Here is a 22,140-nt window from a genome sequence, read left to right as displayed (position 1 = left end):
ACATTCGCGTATATACGGTGTTAAAAAGTGCTGACTCGTAAAACAAACCCAGACAGGATATTTAACAAAAGTAAAGTCATTTTCACTCATTGTAAGCTCAACAAGTGAACTAATCAGCCACAAGTCTCTTATGCTCATCAAGCATGTTTTTTTTTTTTTTTCAAAAATACAGGAAAAATATTGTGAAATATAATTACAATTTAAAACAATGTTAAAATTAAACAAAATTAAAATTTCCATTTTAATTTGCTTTCAAATATAATTTATTTCTGTGGTGTAAAGCTGAATTTTCATCAGCCATTACTCCAGTCTTCAGTGTCACATGATCCTTCAGAAATCATTCTAATATGCTGATTTGATACAGTTATTATCAATGCTGGAAACAGTTGTGCTGCTTAATATTTTTATTTATTTATTTATTTTTATTTTTTGGAACCTGTGATACTTTTTTCAGGATTCACTGATGAATAAAAAGTTAAAAAGTTGATAAAAAAAAAAAAAAAAAAAAAAAAAAAAAAAAAAAGAACAGCATTTATTCAAAATGGAAATCTTTTCTAATATAAGTGTTTACTATTCATTTGACACATTCTTGCTGAATAAAATTATTATTTTCTTTCAAAAAAAGAAAGAAAGAAAAAAAATTACTGACCCCAAACTTTTGAAAGGTAGAGTATATTTGATATTATTTCTATTTTAAATAAATGCTGTTCTTTTTTAAACTTTTTAATTCATCAACGAATCCTGAAAAAGTATCACAGATTATAAAAAGCATATATTAAGCAGCACAACTGTTTTCAACATTAATAATAAATCAGCATATTAGAATGATTTCTGAAGGATCATGTGACACTGGAGACTGGAGTAATGATGCTGAAAATTCAGCTTTGCATCACAAAAAAAAAAAAGAAAAAAAAAGTTTATTAAAATAGAAAACCATTATTCTAAATTGTAATAATATTTAACAATATTACTGTTTTTTTTTCAGTATTTCGATAATATCAGAGACTTCTTTCAAAAACATTAAAGATAGCTATGTGTACAGTATTATTTACACTTTTTTTTTTTTTTTTTTTACATCTATTATTTATGTTTTCTAGCCTTAGAATGCATGTTAACTAAGAAACAACTGATTAGTAATGATTATATATTTTAGCCCTAGTAACTGATGAAGGAACATGTGTTTTTGATCATATTGCTGATGCTGTCATTTTTATAAAAACAACAAGTTACTCAAGGTACGATACAGTGAATTTCTTCCAACACCCCCATCCTCTAATCTAAATCACTGTAATACACGACCTCTCGTGGCTTATTGCTTTGTTAAAGAAAATTGTACATTTAAAGAAACATGAGGCTTTTTGTGCACACATTGAGCTTTTTTAATTTTGGATTTTGGACTTTAAATCTTGTGTTTCTTTTCTTGTGTATATTATTCATAATTTACCCATTTTTTAATCAACAAACCAGACTTCTTCTTTATTAAATAACCATACTCACAATGATTGAAGGGAACTGTTAACTTGGATAAAGTATTTCTGAACAGTTATGTAAACTAACAGCCTCCAAGGCTGAAAATAGAACGAGGGTGAAATTCAGGATTCTGGGAAACAGTTACACTGGTTGAAATCTAACCAGGCATAAATATGCTTAAGAGGCATCAGGTTTCCAAACCTGTCCATTGTTGCTTAAGTTGCCGATGCCCCAGTGCACACGTTCACACCCACACGCAAGTGTCATTCTGTTCCGACTTCTTTTTCAGGTGAGTGCACGAGAGCTATGATGTTAGTCTAGACAAAATGTACCAGGTGGAAATACTTCAGGCGGCTCTAACTCCGAGACACATCTAGCCTCCTCCCTGCCGCAGCCTTTTTGTAATCAAACCTTAAATTCCTTTGAGTTGACTAAAAAAACTTGGCAAAATGCATTCCACTTAAACCAGTGTTCCACAAACAGTATTCCTGAGCCAATATGCCAGACATCATCACCTGCTGGATGTCCAACACAGCTGTGCCGTACATACTGACATAGCATGCAACGGTATCCTGCTGTTTAAAGAGGTCATAATCATACAATTTTCATATAATATATCATTTTTCCATATAATATAGTTTTATGATCATTTCCCACCCTCTCGCTGACCCTTATAATTAAACTAGCATATTCAGTACTCAATGTAAATGCCTTTTTTTGCATGTGCAATGAATTTCTGTGCTTCCCTGCTCTTATTCCCAAGCTTAAGGTCAAGGAAAATTTGATTCCTCAAAACATGACCTCTTTAAGTCAAGTGTTATCTTTGTAATTGCTTAGGATTGGAGGAATACATGTTTTTAGAGAATGACACATGGTCAAAACATGAATAGTCTGTTCCAATCACCTGATAGGGTCTTGAGAAGTGGATTTCGTGGGTTTCACGTATTCGGCCAAAATGGATTCAAAATGTATAGAGCATGAATGTGCATGCTCTGTACAAAGGGCACTGCAAACAAAAGAGAACAAGTGTACATCAATACAAAACACGACAGAAAAAGACATGGATGAATACAAAGTTTACTATGATATTAACTATGATATATATATATATATATATATATATATATATATATATATATATATATATATATATATATATATATATATATATATATATATATATATATATATATATATATACACACACACACACAACCCAAATACCAAATACCCTTTTTTTTTGAATAAAATGAAAAATAAAAGACTTTCAAATCACATGAGCCAATATTTTATTCACAATGGATAACATAGCATCCACTAAATGAGCTCATTTCAAATTTGATCAGGTTTCAAATAAGTTGGCACGGTGGCAACAAATGGCTGAAAAAGCAAGAAACTGGAAGAACATCTAGCAGCTACTTAAATTAATTGATATCAGGTCTGTAACATGATTAGCTATAAAAGGGATGTCTTAGAGAGGCAGAAGTCTGAGAAGTAAAGATGGGCAGAGGCTCTCCAATCTGCGAAAGAGTGCATAAAAAGATTGTGGAATACTTTAAAAACAATGTTCCTCAACGTCAAATTGCAAAGGCTTTGCAAATCTCATCATCTACAGTGCATAACATCATCAAAAGATTCAGAGAAACTGGAGAAATCTCTGTGCGTAAGGGACAAGGCCGAAGACCTTTATTGGATGCCCGTGGTCTTTGAGCCCTCAGACAACACCGCATCACTCATCGGCATGATTGTGTCAATGGCATTACTAAATGGGCCCAGGAATACTTCCAGAAACCACTCTCAGTAAACACAATCCGCCGTGCCATCTGCAGATGCCAAAGCTCTATCATGCAGAAAGGAAGCCATATGTGAACATGGTTCAGAACATGGTCGTGTCCTGTGGGCCAAGGCTCATTTAAAATGGACTGTTTCAAAGGGGAAAAGTGTTCTATGGTCAGACGAGTCCAAATTTGACATTCTTGCTGGAAATCACGGATGCCGTGTCCTCCGGACTAAAGAGGAGGGGGACCTTCCAGCGTATTATCAGCGTTCAGTTCAAAAGCCAGCATCTCTGATGGTATGGGGTGCATAAGTGCATACGGTATGGGAAGTTTGCATGTTTTAGAAGGCACTATGAATGATAAAAGGTGTATAAAGGTTTCCAGACAACGTCTGTTTCAGGGAAGGCCTTGTGTATTTCAGCAGGACAAAGCAAAATCACATACTGCAGTTATTACAACAGCATGGCTTCATCATAGAAGAGTCTCGGTGCTGAATTGGCCTGCCTGCAGTCCAGATCTTTCACCTATAGAAAAATTTGGCGCATCATTAAACGAAAAAAATACGGCAAAGACGACCACAAACTCTTAAGCAGCTGGAAACTTATATCAGGCAAAAATGGGACCAAATTCCAACACCAAAACTCCAGAAACTGAATTGTTTTTTCATGCTTGCAAAATCATGGAAATACATGTATTGAATATACATGGTTCTTGACACTCACTGGACACTTTATTAGGTACACCTGTTCAACTCCCCGTCAACGCAAATATCTAATCAGCCAATCACATGGCAGCAATGAGCAAATTGTGTTAAATGAAGTAAGCTTACAAGTACAGTATATAGTATTTGAAGCCATTTACAGTAGCTATATTCCCTACTGAGTATGTAGGGAGAAATAAACACAACATAGAAACCCTATAAAAACCAACAAAGACGGTGGCAGTAAAAGTTGACAGAGTTGTGGGTTATTTCAACTATCGGTTGTGCCACGAGAAAGCAGAGCCTAATTTCATCTCTATGATAAATTCCAGACAGAAAGCTGTAGTGTTTGTGCTGTGCCTGTTCACCCAGGACAGTGTTTTAAACGTATTACATAACACCCTGACGGTGCTTTATAATAAATGTCAACCCATATTCAATGAATAGAGCTATTATTCAGAAAAAAAGTGTTTTGCATTTTAGCACCCTGGATTCCTAACTGTCTGGTGCACTGTTGTTTTTCTCAATCCCCTTTTAAATGAGTGACAGAAAAAGGCTTTCATGTATGCCACACCTTGTTAAATTCTCCAGAACCCAAATATTTTAAAAGCAGACTCCAGGTCCATACATGACTTAACATGTAATTTATAGGACCAGTGGCACTTGAATGCTACCCCACGTCAGTGTGGTGGCGTTGGTGGCTGACAGCACAAGGGTATGTGCCAGGCCTGAACACAGCATGAGGAAAAGAGAGCTGCGGCGTGCACACGCTCTCTCAGTCGCAGGGATTACACGCGAAGACGCCACTGCTCTGGAATAATGACACAGTGGCAAAGGAGTCTGCCAGCCCTGTGGTCGCACAAAACGTAGTGATATAAATATCCGGGGTGATGATTACCCCAATGTGCTGGCCTATAAATAGAGTTTGATGATAAGGGAAGAGGCAGACCAGTAGGGATGCACTCTTACGAGGACCATATTATCAGAGTAGACACAAAGGCAGTCTAAAATAGCTAAAAACTGATCTGAAAGGCACCTTGAAATTAACTTCTCAGACTCTGTTCCAATATGTAGTGAGCTGCCTATAGAGGGAGCATTTTAAGTGCTTTCCTGACATTATGGCTATAAAGGTACAGCATCATTTTGGTGTTGTGGTTTATAACTATATAGTAGTACAATATGCAATATAATAAACTATATACAATGGAGTTCAGAGAAGAAAAAAAAATCTACCCAAGATGGTGGACGAAATAAACTATATATATATATATGCATTAGCTACAAACATGATGACGGCATGCACAAAGAGTGCTATTAGGATGACACATTCATACACATTGTTAATGATCTTCCATACATGTATGGTAACATTTATTTAACTTACTAGGGTTTGGAACAGAGCTTCTGTATCAGTTAATATTACTGCCTAAAGGGCTAAAAAGAGAGAAATATGTCATGGCCCAGTGCATTGATTTTGTCAGACTAAAATCACTTGTCAAGTTGTCTAGGTGCAATGGTGCGTTCTGTACAACTTGGAAAATGCGAATTTTCAGATTTTCTTACTTGGAAAAGTGTTATAGAATGGCACTTTGACATCCAAATTGTAAAATTTATAACTCAGCACCTAGCTAAGATGTATGATAAATTCACTGTTAAGAAAAAAAATCATACATCACAATATAATGAAACCTATTTAGCAAACATATTTCGAGAAAGGGATGTAAAACTGCAAATCATTCCCTCTGTTGGCAATCATGCACCTGAAAAACAAATATTAGCATTGCCTATGTGCCGCAGTTTGGTTGGTAGGAGATTTCTTTGTTGACGATCAACAATTCAGAGCTCTTGAAGTGATGACATATTTTTGTAGGCCAACCCAGAATTTACCATCAGCCTGGTTCCCTCAACAAAAACACAATAGGATTTTTTCCATTGGCTTTTTTTTTTCTTCCAAAAAATAAGGTCTGAGACCAACAAAAGTTTATGATTCTTCCAAGTTTCCTTCATCATGACAATCTTTACAAATGAACAGAATCTTTATCAATTTTGAAGCCTAAATATAAACAACAAAGGTAAAAAGTTGGAATAGTTTGCAAGAGCACAATTACTGTATTTCTATCATGACAACTCTCGGGAGATTTTTAGCATGGTAATGGATATGACAGTGTTATATATATATATTTATATAACAGTTCTTTCTGGTTCTCGAATCTGATTGGCTGAGAGCCATGCAATATTCTAGTGATAACAGCACTCCTACCTTTGGCAGCCGAGCAAATCCGCTGTAGTTTTTACAAATACTACACTTGTTGTACCACGAACTGTAGTTTTAAGAGTTTTTTTAGATGAGAATGTAGTTGTTTAGACCTGGAATATGTGACTCTCATCTATTCATAGCGCCTATTTTACAATTTGTTTAGACATTTTCGGAGATGCTAGCTCCAGGTCGTCAGCAGCTGTTCAGTGCTCATGTACCCTCTGAGAACATGGCAGATCTATACAGGTGGAGCTGGGGAAGGTGGAGGTATCAGAGGAACTCTGAAAGCGTACTGTAAACTGCTATAGTGAATGCTAACCAGCCATTTAAATGTTGAGCAGCAAGCTCATTGGCTGCAGATGCGACATGAACCAATCAGCTTGTGCCAAGTAGTTAACACTGTGAATATCATCAGTTTGGGTTAAGGACCCATCAGCCTGCGCCATCTAGAGTTTCATGAGAGAACTTTGCATAAACACAACCTCGGGATGATGGAACTGGAAGTGCTAAAATTCTAAATCGTTTCTGGGTTTGGGCCTAACAAAAATACACATACAAAAACATTGGTTTCTTATAGGCCTAATATTCCTAACATCCAGCAATGGACTGCATTCACAGCATGATTCGACGTGAGAGATTTAAAATAGAAATATCTCACCCGTGACCTTGAAATAATTGCAGCACAATTATTACTTCCGAACTTGTAAGTATGAACTTCCCAGGAGGCAGCAATACAGCAAAGTTAATGGATAGAGAAAATTGTGTAACGAGGCAACAGGTCAATCCATGCTGAGACTGAACCTGGAAGTCAGTACTTTTTCAGAAAATACAATCCTGGCTCCTTTGCACATAAGCTACACACCACTGATTAAGGAAACCACACACTCTGTGACATACACTCCAGCTGCCATATTTTGGTCATGGCAAAATCTATCTTTAGCATTGTTTGTTAAAATAAGGCCAATGTGTTGAAGTGCTGCTTATTTTATTTTGTCCTCAACTCGTCCCCTCAAGGCTGTTGATTTTAACGGCACATAGTTTAGCACTAGAGTAAGGTCACAGGACAGAATTCCAGTAAAAGCGGAGACTGAAAAGAGAAAAAAGGCTCAGCTGGATAATGCGTAGAGGATTCACGACGGTAAGTCGCAGAGATCCGTGTTGGAAGAAAACAGAGGTTCGCTGAATCAAGAATGATGTAACTGAGATAATATGAACAAAGAGAATAAGTGACTCATATTTTTGAGAATTTATCAAAAAAGATCATCCACAAACAGCTGCAGTAAAACTGATGTTTATGGTTTGAAGGACTATGTAGCCTTAAAGGAACAGGTCACCCAAAACTGAAAATTCTGCTATTATGTACTTGCACTCATGTTCCAAACCTCAGAAACTTTCTTTCATCTCTGGAACATAGAAGCAGAAATTTTTAAATTTTTATTTGTTGTTTTCCATGCAATTGGGATGAATGGTTTTCAAGCTTCAGAATAAAAAGCACCAAAAAATGTACAAACAAGTAATCTATATAACTCATGGACCATATTTCAAGTCTTCTGAAGTCATGTACAGTCAAAATTGACATTGTTATTCATATAAAATCTACTACAGCACTCAATTCAGTGAGTTATAACAGTGTCAGTCCAGTATATGAACGAGTCATACAGAACAGTTGTGAACTGATTCATTTAAAAGATCTAACTCAAAATAATAGTTCATTCACAAATCATACAATTGAACTTTATCAATTGAATAAGGTTGATGTTAAGTTTTTCAGTAAATAATGACTTTAAAAATTGAAAATTCTGTCTGTTCCTCATACAAACCTATTGCATGATTTCAGAAAACTTGGAATATAGTGCACAAGTCATATGGGCTATATTTATGATACTGTGATGGTGCAAAAATAGCCCAAAAATAGCCCAATGCAATTTTCTCCATTGGGCGGCCGAATTCTCCACTGAATTTGTACGTTTGGGGGGTGTTTTGGGGGTGTTGGGGAGCCTAAATTGTATGTACGGGATGGAAATCAACCCACAGGAAAAAAAAGAAAAGAAAAAAAAAAAAAACGTAAAAGTTGCCGGATTCGCGGGACAACCGTGGACTTGGCAACACTGATGATGGTTTTGTTTTCTTTATGAAGCTTGAAAGCTTTGGTCTTCTTTCACTGCAATTACATGGAATAGAGTATGGGAAAATATTTTATTTTTTCTTTCTTTCTTTTTTTCCCATTTATGCTCTACAGAAATCATATGTTTTGGAACATCACAAGGGTGAATAAATGATGACAAATATTCATTTTGAGTAAACTTTTCCTATAAACTATATGAAGGCCTATTGCGAAATTTCAACATGATTCATTGAAATTAAGACTCAAACTGATCTGAAAGCAATTGTTGAAACTAGTCTGGACATTTTCCCATCATAAAGTTATTTTCCTCAGCCTAGCCAGCCAGTCGTTCAGCCTGACATGATGCAACCTGCATTATTATTACTTTGCATCACTATGTTACTGAAACGCATGCCATAAATTTGGCATTAACGAGATTGGTACGGTCCATAAATAAATATATGGATAACGGTTGGACTGAGAAGTTTCCTGGAGAGCAGATGTGGAGCGACAGATGCTATGTGGCTCTTTTAGCACACTACATGTTCAGCCAGTAAAATATGTGCCCGCTGAAAACACTCCATAGTAAATCATCTCCTGAGAAGCTAAAATACATTTATTTAATAAAGAGAGCTCATGGTACATTAGAGCGATTGTATGCAATGGCCATAAATCATCCAACGTGGCCCTTTGTAGCTCATAACCTATTTCAGGAGGTATGACATCACAGCGTTTCCATTTACTGCATAAGCTGAGCAATAAACTGCAGGCAATAAAGTAACACAGAATGCAACTTCTTGTAGAACAAATCCTTGAGCTGCCACAAAAATGAATGTATCATGCAAAATCCTCAAAATGAAGCTTTCAGAGCTGATTTGGCAATCCTACTGTTTTACTGAAAATGCTGAGGAATATAATTATGACTTTCAAGATGAATGAGTTCTGCATTTCCCCAGAAAATTATTGTGAAGTGCTGTTTCATCCCAGTTTCCTGTATGAATCCCCTGGTAAGTTCTTAAATTTTTGATGACTGTGCTAATGATGGGTAGGTGGGTGGACGCTGGAGGCAGGTCTGCTCTTTGCAGAACACTGTGCACTATTTCATCATTAGAGACCTTTGTTCTTAGAGGATAAGGTCATGTTAAGAGGATTAGTCTGCTATGTCTGCTTTGTCTATTACCGATACATACCATACTGTACTCAATATTGAGTGTACAGTTTTATGCATTCAGGCTCTGGATCCTAAGTCTTATATAGCAAAACTGAACACTAAATATTGAGTACAGTAAGGTATGTATCGGTAATAGACATATGTGGTGGAATGGGAGAGTCGCAGTATGTTCCTAAGTCTTGTCAACTGCATTTTATTAATAAACCTTTTGTAAATAAAATGTATTATTACAATACAACTTCAGATAATGCATGCAGAATCAAGCTATGGCCAGTTTTCATATGAAAACATAGTCATTGAAACAAACACAAATACTGTATATCAAACTAAATATATGACCAGTCAAAAGTTTGGACAAAATATACTTATTCTTTAGTATCCGATCCAACTTTATCAAATGAATAGGACTATAAGCAATTTCTATTTGTTATTTCAAACTAATTTCAAGCATTTAGGCATAAACATTTAGATATAAAATATATTTAAAATTATGGGAAAGTCCAAACTTGACTGGATATACAAGTGCGTCTTACATTCACTTACAATGATTGACAATGAACTGAGAACAGACAGGAACTTAATGACTACTAAACGGAAACAGCTGACAACACTTAACAATTAGAAACCATGGTGATTAATGAGAACTAATACAGACAAGACAGAAGGTGAACTAATCAGAACATACACGTGACATAACGCCCCCTCGGAAAGGCGCATCCTCGCGCCATGACAAACAGTACATGATGAAGGAAGAAGGTATAGGCTTCGGTGGAGGGCGTGGAGCTGGTGACGGATGGACAGGAGCCCGGAGGAGTTGGCCACAGCCACCATGGTGGTGTCGATGGTGGGAGGAGCCAGGGTGGAGTCCTGACCGCAGGTGCAGACGGAACCCTGGGACTGATCAACAGAGGCGGAACTATGGTGAGTGGAGGAACCGGCGGAACATTGCGGCTGACGAACCTGGCGCTGAGCTGCTGGCTCGCAGGACCAAGGTGGTGACGATGACTCGGATGACCGGGGTGACGCTGGAGTGAACGAGGACAACGGGGAGGTTGTGGGGAGGTTGTAGGGAGGTGGGGAGGTTGTAGGGAGGTGGGGAGGTTGTAGGGAGGGAGGTGGGGAGGTTGTAGGGAGGGAGGGAGGTGGGGAGGTTGTAGGGAGGTGGGGAGGTTGTAGGGAGGTGGGGAGGTTGTAGGGAGGGAGGGAGGTAGGGAGGGAGGGAGGGAGGGAGGGAGGGAGGGAGGGAGGGAGGGGGGAGTAGGAGGGGGGGAGGTTGTAGGGAGGGGGGAGGTTGTAGGGAGGGGGGAGGTTGTAGGGAGGGGGGGAGGTTGTAGGGAGGTGGGGAGGTTGTAGGGAGGGGGGGAGGTTGTAGGGAGGGGGGAGGTTGTAGGGAGGGGGGAGGTTGTAGGGAGGGAGGGAGGGAGGGAGGGAGAGAGTAGCCCGATGACGGTGTAGGGATGCAGGGTGCAGCCCGATGACGGTGTAGGGATGCAGGGTGCAGGCGTAGCTGAAACCCCGGAAGTCCGTGTCGGAAGCTGGCCGTCGACCGCTGGAGGCCAACTTGGAGCCCAGCAGAGTCTACGGGCAGACAGGCTGAGGCGGCGATGAGGGAGCAGTGGGCTGAGGTGATGGTGACGGGCTGACAGGTCGAGGGGAAGACATGGGCCTTGAGGACCGAAGTGGAAGTGGGGACTCTGCCTCAAACCGAGCTGGTGGAGGTGATAGTGTTTACTAGTGTGAAATAGTAAGTAATAGTAGTAAACACAGAAATAGTGTTTACTAGTGTGGCGAGCAGGGCGGGCGAGAGCCGTGAGGGAATGGCCTTGAGTCTCTCACGGAGGAGCTCCAAGAGCATAAAAGGAGGAGCGATGACAGTGAAGGACAAGAGACCGGAACCGGCCTCTCGCCGTTCCCTCACGGCTCTCGCCCGCCCTGGTTGCCACAACTAGTGATATACATAAGAGCGTCTTTCATTCAACAACACTCATTACACCAAAAACAATGACAGACAATGAACTGAGAACAGACAGGAACTTAAATACACAGATAATGACTACTAAATGGAAACAGCTGACAAGACTTAACTAATTATAAACCACAGTGATTAATGAGAACTAATACAGACAAGACAAAAGGTGAACTAATCAGAACATACACATGACAGAGTGTACATCATAAAACCAATATCATGAAAACAATTATTAAATGTAACACTTGAGGAACCTTCTGAAATTACATTTTTTTATTTTTGGCCTCTACGCAGCGCCTTATTACTTTGCTTTTTGCTGTATTACATCTTTCCTTCTAAGATGAACAGATTGGGTGTCGCATCGCTGGCATTCTCGGCAGGTTTTATAACTCTTTGGACACCTGAGACTGAAATTTCAATGGACCATTACGTCTCTACAGGGCTAAAAGCAGTATTAATCTGATAATTATCTCACCGAATTGCGTAGCTGTTCATGACACAGATATCTAAATCAACAGCGAACGCCCTTGGGAAAGGTGAACGGCACCCTGATTGGTGACGCCAGCACTTGGCTTTCACAGTTGCGGACTAAGAACGTACTGGCAGGAATTCAGTGTTCCTTTCATCTCTCCGTGTGTAATTTGCCAATTCCTTACACATGGAATAACAAGCCATGTCATCCGCCTGGCGGTCTATGCATACGGACAGGAAAGCCCAGAGACGGCTGCTGCAGATACAGAGACTCATCTCAGTCCGATCTGAGTGACCTATAGCGAAGGACCCAGATAAAACACCCAGACTGCAGACAAATTTCTAAATGCAACACAAGCACAACAGCAGCTCTGATAAAACCATTATTCTGAACTTTGGTGTCCTCTTGACCTGTCATGATTAAAATAAAAAAATATGGTCAAATAAAAGCCCCATAAAAGCAGTCCATACTACTTGTGCGCTACATTCCAAGTCTTAAGGTATATGAAAGCTTTGTGTCAGAAACAGACAGAAATTTAAGTCATTCAAATGGTTGAATTGTTTCTCAATCAGTGCTATTGTACACCATTGATGCCAATCAGCATTGGTTCTTATGTGTTTTATGAAGCCAATGGCATTTGGTTTATATTTCATCTAAGAGCTACTGTAACTTGAAAACAACTTGAAACAAAATGAAGGCGAGTAAATAATGGCAGAATTTCCATTCCTTCCTTTTTTGTTTTTTCTTAATCTCTTGGTCAGATGCAAATTTTATTGCTCAGAGGTTACTCTTTCATCTTAGATTTCTTAGGACACTTAGGAGTTTTAAAAATATACTCAAGTATCATTTTAGCCTCAAAGGAGAAATTAAAATAAAAACAAATGAGATAATGGCTGTTATACAGTAAAAGTATTGTAAGATTAGCATGGACAGTGTAGCTCAGATAATTTACTTTTGGCAAAATCACTGAGAAATATTGAGTTCATATTGACTTGCATTTTGGTGGTGTGCCACATATTGAGACATTGTTGAGATCTCTTCTGTAACACAAGAGGAGACTTGAAAGCAGGAAATCAATCTTCATTTGCTCTCTCAGACAATCAATTTAGAAAGAGATCTCATTTGTCTCATTTTTCTTTCCTATGGGAGAATGTGCTCTGGCAGGCATACGATGTGAAATGTTCACAAGTTTAACATGTTGACTTTGATGAATTTGAGTGGAGTGGAAATGTTAACTGAGCTTGTTGGTTTGGGTTCTCGGGTCAGGAAAACATCCAAATAAGAGAAGAAAAATGAATGTGAGATGGACTGAGAGGGGGCTAGAGACCGAGATTAGCACTCTTTTTTATCCCAGCACCGGTAAAGCAGGCTCATAATGCGTGGTTAATCAGAATCCCAAATATCCTGGGATAATGGCTAAGCAAATCGTTCCCAGGCACGCCTGCTCAGTTTAGGGAAGACAGGGATCCGAGGGGTAAATAATCCGATTTTGCTTCTTTTATCTTCGTGATGGAGTGGAAAGACGGAGGCCTTTGAGATGCCATGTCTTTTTGTCACGACCTTTTGTACGTACTATGCAGCCTGCAGACTCGGCTTTAGATGCATCCTGCTTCCAAGAGTTTACTGGCAGAGCCGTAGAGCCTCAAATAAGCCCGCTGCTTACATGTCCTACCCCTGTTTTCCATTTTCTCCCATTTTCCCCAATGTTTATATGGGGCTGGACTGTTCTGGATCAGATATTGTGGACAGTTCTCCAGTTTTGATGCAGAAGCTCAGAAGCAAGCATATTTTATCTTATTTAACAATGTCAAAGATAAAGAAAAGAATATTTGTCAAGTTCAGGATCCTACCTCAGCTTGGTTCAGAATACTCTTCTACTTTATGTTGTATGTGTGTGTTTTCACTGTCTTCAACTTTAAGCCTCTGCCAGATCGCTCCACAAAGGCAAATTGTTTATCTGGAATGTTGTGGAGCGTATGTTCAGACGCACTCATTGTTCGTTTTTCTCTGTGTTGACATGTGCTGGGATATAAAGTGGCATAGTTCATTCTGTGCCCTAAATATCTCTAGGAATACCAATTTACTCAGAGCGAGGCACCTGAGTTTCCCAGACATACAGGTATGTGATGCTATTTGGGCGAACAGTGTGAGAAAAGCCTTATAAATCACATGAGAAGCATAGCTCTCACAGCACATTGACTGTCTTCATTGATGTGATAAATATCGCTCTGGGCTAAGTTATTGTGAGTTATTGTGGAATTCAAGACAAACCAAAGCACCAGTTTCAAGAATCCATTGTCAGGTCATCTGTCATCATCTGAAAGAGATCTATTGTTTTTAAAACTTAACTTTATATTTATTCAACAGTTCATTACAGTCATCTAATTTTAATGGCCAAGAGTCCTGGTTTGTATCACTCTGCTTGTCTATCATTGGAGTTCCAGACCAGGCTGTCAATCTGTGTAATAGTGGTGGGGATTTTTAAATGATTCCTTCTGCAGGTTACATTGACACATCAGTAGAGGGTGACATGTAACTGTCTTTATCAGCAAGTCATTAGGGCTTTTCACGCTTGAAATAGTTAACCGTGGGTCATTCTAAACCGCGGGAAAATGGAATCCTGGTTTATCTTGCTTTACGTTTCACACTGCTTATAATTCACCCACACTCTAAAAACTAATTCAGGGGACCTTTAGTCATTACTTAAATATAAAACATTGTTGTGAAATAAAAAAATCAAGTTCTGAAATGCTGTTAGACTTTTTACTTGTAATTGTTATTTTATTGAGCTTGGATGACACACAAATTATGCCTATTGATTCAACATACTATCATGACTTGTCAAAGTTTAACATTTTCAGTTAATCAAAAATGTATTTAATTTTAAGTTATGTTAATGTAAAATACAATCTGATGACGTGTTAACGTGTTTCATTATTTTGAGTTGTATATGAACACTTCTTTTAATTTAGACGAACTTAAGTGAAACTGGGCTAGGATTTATATTTCCCATCATGATTTGCCCATGGCACTTGAAAGGGAGAGTAAATGCTAAAATTAAGTGTTATATAATGTTTTTTGCTCAAGGTTAATGGTAAGGGAGATTTAGCAGTAATTAGTGTTTTGTTATGCTAATTTAGAAGAGTTTCTGTTAATGTGGTTTTTTGGGGATTTACCATCATGGTGACAAGCGGTGCTTTGTAAGTTCATGTTACTAAGAAATGTGTTGTGTCCAAAAAGCGTCTTCACCTTACTTAAAACATTATGTTGGATCAACTTAAATAGTTGCATTCATGTTGACAATTATTAAGTTCATGTTACTTAGAAATGTGTTTTTATTGTGGCAAAAAAAATGTCTTCACCTTACTTAAAACATTATGTTGGATCAACTCAAAATATTGCTTTGAATTAATGTAATTCTCCCAGTTGGCATAAGTTAAAAATTCTAGTGGAAAATGTTAACATATTTTTTTTGTTGTTGTTGTTGAACCAATGTTTTATTTTTTAGAGTGCAGGGCTATCAATTAATTCCAAATAAACTGACGTTTCACAGTGTACATTTCTAAACCCTGGGTTAACGTACTTATTTGCATATTTGCTGTGTCAGTGTCATTGATTGGATAAACGCAGCACACAACCTGTTTACATAGTACAATTGGCAATACGAGGTTATGCTAGAGCTATCAAGTTTATACTGAATGGACATTTCGGACTATAAACAATAACCCGGGGTTAAGTGTGAAAAGCCCTATTGACTGATTTGATTTTTTCAAGAACACTGGTTCATTCAGGAACCAACACTCTAAAAATTATGGGTTAAAAACAGATCAAGTTGGGTTGAAAATGGACAAACCCAGTGATTGGGTTAAATGTTTGCCCAACGTGCTGGGCAGTTTTATTTAACCCAACTATTGTTTAAAAATTACTATATGGCTGGCTTAAAATGAACCCAAAATAGGTTGGAAATTAAAAATCAGACACATAATAATTACTACAGGCAACAATAATAAAAGGTGAACATTTATTAATAAGCAATTTCATAAATGTTTATTGTTTAGCCTAATCACTATTCATTAAACTTGATACATTTTCATTTATTAAACATTAATAAATGTTAATTTCCAACATACTTCATACAGTTTATTTTAAGCAAGCAATACATTAATTGTTAAACAATAGTTAAGTTAAATAAAACTACCCAACCACTGGGTTTGTTCATTTTCAACCAACATTTTTTTGGCCATTTTTCATGACCATCTTTATGAGCGAGTAATTTATTTATTTACTCAAACAGTTTGCTCAAAAACACCAATTAATTTAGGATCGAAACATGAGTGAGTCACTGAATCATTGAACCAATTTGTTCAAAAACACAGATTCATTCAGGAGCGTAACATATACCTAAACACCACACTAGCAATCATGACGGCTACATGGACGTTCAGTGCCTGTGACCATGAATCCACTAAACCTTCAGGCTCTCCAAGTAGTTTGGTTTGTTATTTTGTCAGCTAATGCACTGTATTATAATACAGCGCATTATAAATGTATTGAATTAATTGCATTCTTCTTATTGTGATAACATGCCCTACACAAAAAGTAAAGATGATTTAGATGCAGCACTACCTTTTATAAGTTTGGGGTCAGTAAGATTTTTTAATGATTTTAAAATAACTCTCTTATGCTGACCCAGGCTGCATTTAAATATATAAAATAATACATAACATGGATATATATTTAATAATAAAATTTCACCCCTCTTTATTTTGCCTTTTCGGAAGCTCTATATTACATGCTTACATGAATGAACGGACGAATAAGCCGACATCAGTATTGCGTGTCTTCGATTTTGTGCCAACTGCCAAATGAAAGCATGAAATGGGGTCTAATACTCACCATGACCCCAATCTGAGTTTCCGAGGACAGAGTTTCAGTTTCTTCTCACACCCTGCATCTCTGCGCTGGTAAATGCAGTTTGCTGCCTGCTGCTCCATTGACCTTATGACCTTCTGAGTCATAAGGCATTCCAGCTGCTACTGGCTTCCATTTCAGTGCCCTGTGGACCTCATCTCCATTTACACCTGCTACAACCCACTGCATCTGCGGACTTCTCTGTTTACACACATACACACGCTACATGTAGAAGCAGACACATACAAACACATACAAACACACACAGGCTTTGAAATTGTCGCGGTTTCCAGAATTGTTTCTTCAACTGTAGGGCCCTATAATTTCCGCGATCACAGAATCGCGGACGGAATCGCGGAATCCATTCATAAAAATGGAATTTACATTCATACATTCATTACATTCATAATTCCGCATTCATAAAAACGCGGAATGTCACAGAATTTGTCAAATTTTTTATGAATTAATTAAAAGCAGGTCAGTACACGTAAATTAAATCGCGATATAGACTAGTGACTGTGAATATTAAACCGCAAAAAAAATATTTAAACATGAATCCTGCATGCCTGTGTGACTCTGAAGCGCAGTTTCATTTACCTCACACCGCCTCACACACAATCGCGCGAGCGCACGCACACTGAAGCACATGCGACGCTCGCGGTGTTTTCGTCCTCTGTCGCCTCACTATATGAACGCACAAATTCATCTCCAGAGCTGCTCTGAAAGTCACTTCATCAGCATTTAACCGCTTTATTTGAGAAAACTACCGTCATAAACACAGAGAAACTCAAAGCTCTAGGCAAACCGTCAAAATAAAAGTTCGATTTAACTTGACAGAAACATATTACTGTTGTACAGTAGAATTTAGATAAATTGATTTAACAATAAATTATTAAAATATATTTTAAACAATAATCTCAGTGTTTCTTCCATGTTTTAATTTTAACAGTAAAGCTCTGTTGTGCAGCACATTGTTTGACAATGTATGCCACTTTATAACTTTTCTTCTTCTGAAGAAAAAAAATCATAAAAATATATATTTTAATTAATTAATATTGTTGTTTTTAAGAATTCAATTAATTAGACATGCTTTTTTATTATTAAAATGGAATTTAACCATTAAAATGGAATCCAGAAAAGAACAGAATTTGGTAAAACTAAAATTTGAGGGAAAGAATAAAACGTAGGGCCCTAAAAATGTTTTTTTTTTTTTTTTTTTTTTTTTTTTTTTAAACTTTTATTAAATTGTTGGTAAATTGGACAAGATTCATTATTTCAATAAATTAGACATGATTTTTGATTACTGAAATTTAATTTAACTATTAAAATGGAGTCAAAAAATAAATAAAACGGAAAAAAACGGAATCCAGAAAAATTAAAACAGAAAAAAACGGAATTTGGGAAAAAATAAAACAGATTTTATAGGGCCCTACAATTGGTTTAGCACTTAAATTAGCTAAAAAGCATTTAATTGAATTGAATTCCCATTGTGAATTGCCCCCATATGCTGTAACAACATGCTCGGCACAAAAGGTCAAGAAGCGTTAGATGTACTACACTAACATTCAACAGTTTGGGGTCAGTAAGATTTTCCAAAGGTTTTGAAAGAAGTCTCTTAGCTCACCAAGGCTGCATGTATTTGATCAACAATACAGTAACAGTAATATTGTGAAATATTGAACATTTTTTTCAAATTTCAGCAGCCATTGCAGTCTGCAGGCACATGATCCTTCAGAATTCACTATAATATGCTGATTTGGTGAAGCATTTATTATTATCAATGATGAAAACAGTGATGTCGCTATTTTTGTGGATTTTTTTCCTTCAAGATTCTTTGATGAATAGAAAGTTCAATAGAATCGCTTTTTTCTAAATTTTGGTCAATTTTATGTATCGTTGCCAAATAAAAGTAATGAAATGGAATAAATAATGGTGGAAATGTTCAAGAGGATTTTGTTAGTGTTAGGTGAATCATGTTTTATTTTTATTTTTTTCCCCCCTCTTTTTTTTAAACAAGATCTCAAAGTTAGTGAATGTGCATGAACAATAAATTTATCTCAGTTTATTGAAAAATTATTCCTGATATGTTCAGTATAATGTTTTAAAATAAGCAGAATGACATGTGAAATGAAAATGGTTTTGCCCTGTTATTTGCTCAATACATGGAGTGCCATTGGGGACTACAACAATTTGTCAGTGCTCTCCAACCTCTATGACATCCGCAAATTTTCTAGTCAATTGATTTTAGAGTAATAACACATTTGGCCCAAAATGCACTAGGTAAATTCCTTCTTACACATGATGAATGTGTTTCCTATTAAATGCGAGTCAAACGCCAAGCAAAAAGCATACAGATGATTCAAATAAACCCGGTGTTGGTTCCAAGATGATATTTAATGTCCTTTGGCAGGGGCAGGGAAGAAATATGATTATATTGTAATAGAATGTCTGATTCACAGACCCCAACAAAACAGAGAAAGGTTCTGTGTGAGAACGCAGAAGAAAGAGTTTAGGGGTCTTCCAGAAAGCCTTGGGGAAGCTGAATAACCCGTCAGACACACCTCACGCTGTGTGACATTAATGTCCCAGAAACCTCGGATAAGTGAGAACAAAACACAGGCAGAACCGTTGACCTGGGAACGTAGCAAATGATAAATGAATCAACAACCACAAATGTCCAAATGCATCATTGTATCGGTCCCTGAGTGGGACAAATTCTGTGTTTTGGCTTCGCATGAGTCGCATTATTTCTTTTGATGGATAATGTGGACCTGGCCTGTCAATGATGTCACTCATGTTGACAGCGATTACCCCACTCAAAAGTCGGTGTTTCCCAAAACCATAGATCCAACAAACGTTCGCAAACGGCATCACAAAGTTCTCGAGCTGTGGTTAGAAGCATAGTTTCTTGTCTGTATGACACGAGGACTTAATAAATCCTTACCTTCAGCAAAATAAGCAAGCTGAAATTCAGTACAATCTATATGTTTCATTTCGAATGAATACACAAATGTCATTTACGTCTTTTAGTTTGTCAAGAGCATCTTTTGAAGAGTGCGTACGTGCTCTAGTATGCAACGAGCCTATGATTGAATCTGGAAATAAAGCAAAATAACTGAGAAAATGAGGAATTAGTCCTCAGATGTCATGTAATTTATGGCAAGATTTCAAATGGATTCATTAAAAGAAGTTACTCCACCATCATTGACCAACGTAGTTAAACCAAAAATTTGCGACCATAAGGTTTCGGGAAACATTCGTGACTCGCTAGTTGATGTCTTCAACGATGCATTGTACTATGGGTACTATGGTAGTGAAGCAGCAAAATCTTTTCTTTTCCAAATAACTCACATGCAAACATGCAAGAAAACAGAACTGAGAGCACCAATATAACAGCTTTCAAAAGACATGACCTGACAAACAACATGGAAACACAAAGGCTATATATACACAAACAAGCTAACAAGACACACCTGTGGATGTAAACAAGGGGAATCAATGAAACAAAAGGACTACAAAGGGACTACAAAACTAGACACAGGAAACAGGAAATACTAGAAATACAACATAAAAGTCCAATCAAAAGGGTAACGTAACAGAAGGTAAATAATTAGAAGAATAACAAAGTGCTGTAAACAGTAAAACTATTTGCACTACAAGCAAGCGTGTTTATGATTATGATAATAACTTGAAATAAGTATAAAGCAGCATAACGGACTGTTTTTGTACAGCTAAATAAAAGTTACATTGCACATTCAAGATAGAAATGTGTTAAAAATAGAGAAGACAGAAAAGAAAAATCATATATATATATATATATATATATATATATATATATATATATATAGATATATATATATATATATATATATATATATATATATATATATATATATAGTATATATATACATACATATACATACATATACATATACATATATATATATACATAGATAGATAGATAGATAGATAGATAGATAGATAGATAGATAGATAGATAGATAGATAGATAGATAGATAGATAGATAGATAGATAGATAGATAGATAGATAGATAGATAGATAGATAGATAGATAGATAGATAGATAGATAGATAGATAGATAGATAGATAGATAGATAGATAGATAGATAGATAGATAGATAGATAGATAGATAGATAGATAGATAGATAGATAGATAGATAGATAGATAGATATATAGATAGATAGTAAATCACATTAGAAATAGAATTACACCACAATGTAGAAAATACAATAAAAAAAAATAAATAAATAAAAAACAAGAATAAGACAATGTATGTAAATTGAAAAAGATACCAAAGATTGCAAAGTTAGAGATATCAAACATTTCTCATCAAATTATCATTACCAAATAAAATGAGCTATACAATCCACATTAGTTGTATAGCTCTCTAATCTTACTTTGTCAACAGTTGTCTCATTTTTGCATATTTTCATTTTGCCAAAAGGATTTTTAGGAGAACAAAGTTAATACTTAAATTAAAGTGAGATCTCTTTAAATCTCCCGAACTATGAGAGTACAATATCCTCAGAGCAATTACATTTTCCTCTGTGTGGTCACTCCACCTTACTTATCGGGGCAAATGAATCTTTGGGCTGAGGGAAGAAGGGAGGGAAGGGGAGAAGATGACGTGTTTTTTGATCATCCTACACACCCGTACAATTTAAAGTCACATGTGGGCCGTTTGCTCTGATCCATAGAGCGGGACCAATGCGGTTTCCTTCCTCTTACTGGAAAGGTCATGCACAGGTGCACTTCCTTTGTCTCATTGAAATAACAAGTGAATAATAACTGTTCAATACAGTCAGGGATGAATCACTGCTCATGTAGGTTGAAAAAAATAATAATAATAAAAGATAATTGCTGCCATTTCCGTTATACAGAAACAAGCTTAGCAAAAGGGTTATTATAGTTAACTAAAACTGAAACTAAAACCATACAAAAAAGTTGTTACTTGAAATAAAAGAAATGTTTACTGAAATAGAATAAAACATAAAAAGTATTTTATTTCAGCTACTTGTCAAGACAACATTTTTCATTTAAACTTGATGCACTGAAGTTATGGAAGCTTGTTTCTGCCACAGAATTAAAAACTGCAACTTTTTATCTCACAATTGTGTTATAATGTCAGAATTGAAAGATAAAAATTAGCAATTCTGACTTTTTTTTTCTCGTAATTGCATATTTGTTGCAATAGCCAACAATACATTGTTTGGGTCAAAATTATCGATTTTTCTTTTATGCCAAAATTCATTAGGATATTAAGTAAAGATCATGTTCCAAGAT

The 22,140-nt window shown here is 36.7% G+C and overlaps 1 long non-coding RNA gene across 3 annotated transcripts in view; it reads right to left on the bottom strand.

The window, feature by feature from the left end:
* LOC125270704 overlaps positions 1-22,140 on the bottom strand; it is a 55,815-nt gene that overhangs the window by 22,641 nt on the left and 11,034 nt on the right. For 2 of the 3 annotated variants that reach the window (XR_007185426.1, XR_007185424.1), the window contains exons 2-3: positions 16,818-17,033; positions 2,375-2,476 (exon numbers count right to left, since the gene is read on the bottom strand). This is a non-coding gene — a long non-coding RNA (uncharacterized LOC125270704). The remainder of the gene's footprint in view (positions 1-2,374; positions 2,477-16,817; positions 17,034-22,140) is intronic. The other variant, XR_007185425.1, reaches the window with a different exon arrangement.

This window comes from Megalobrama amblycephala, linkage group LG6, assembly GCF_018812025.1.
Source record: "Megalobrama amblycephala isolate DHTTF-2021 linkage group LG6, ASM1881202v1, whole genome shotgun sequence".
Lineage (NCBI taxonomy): Eukaryota > Metazoa > Chordata > Actinopteri > Cypriniformes > Xenocyprididae > Megalobrama > Megalobrama amblycephala.
Note: the sequence above shows the minus strand (reverse complement) of the source record. Positions and strands in the feature narration are given on the sequence as shown.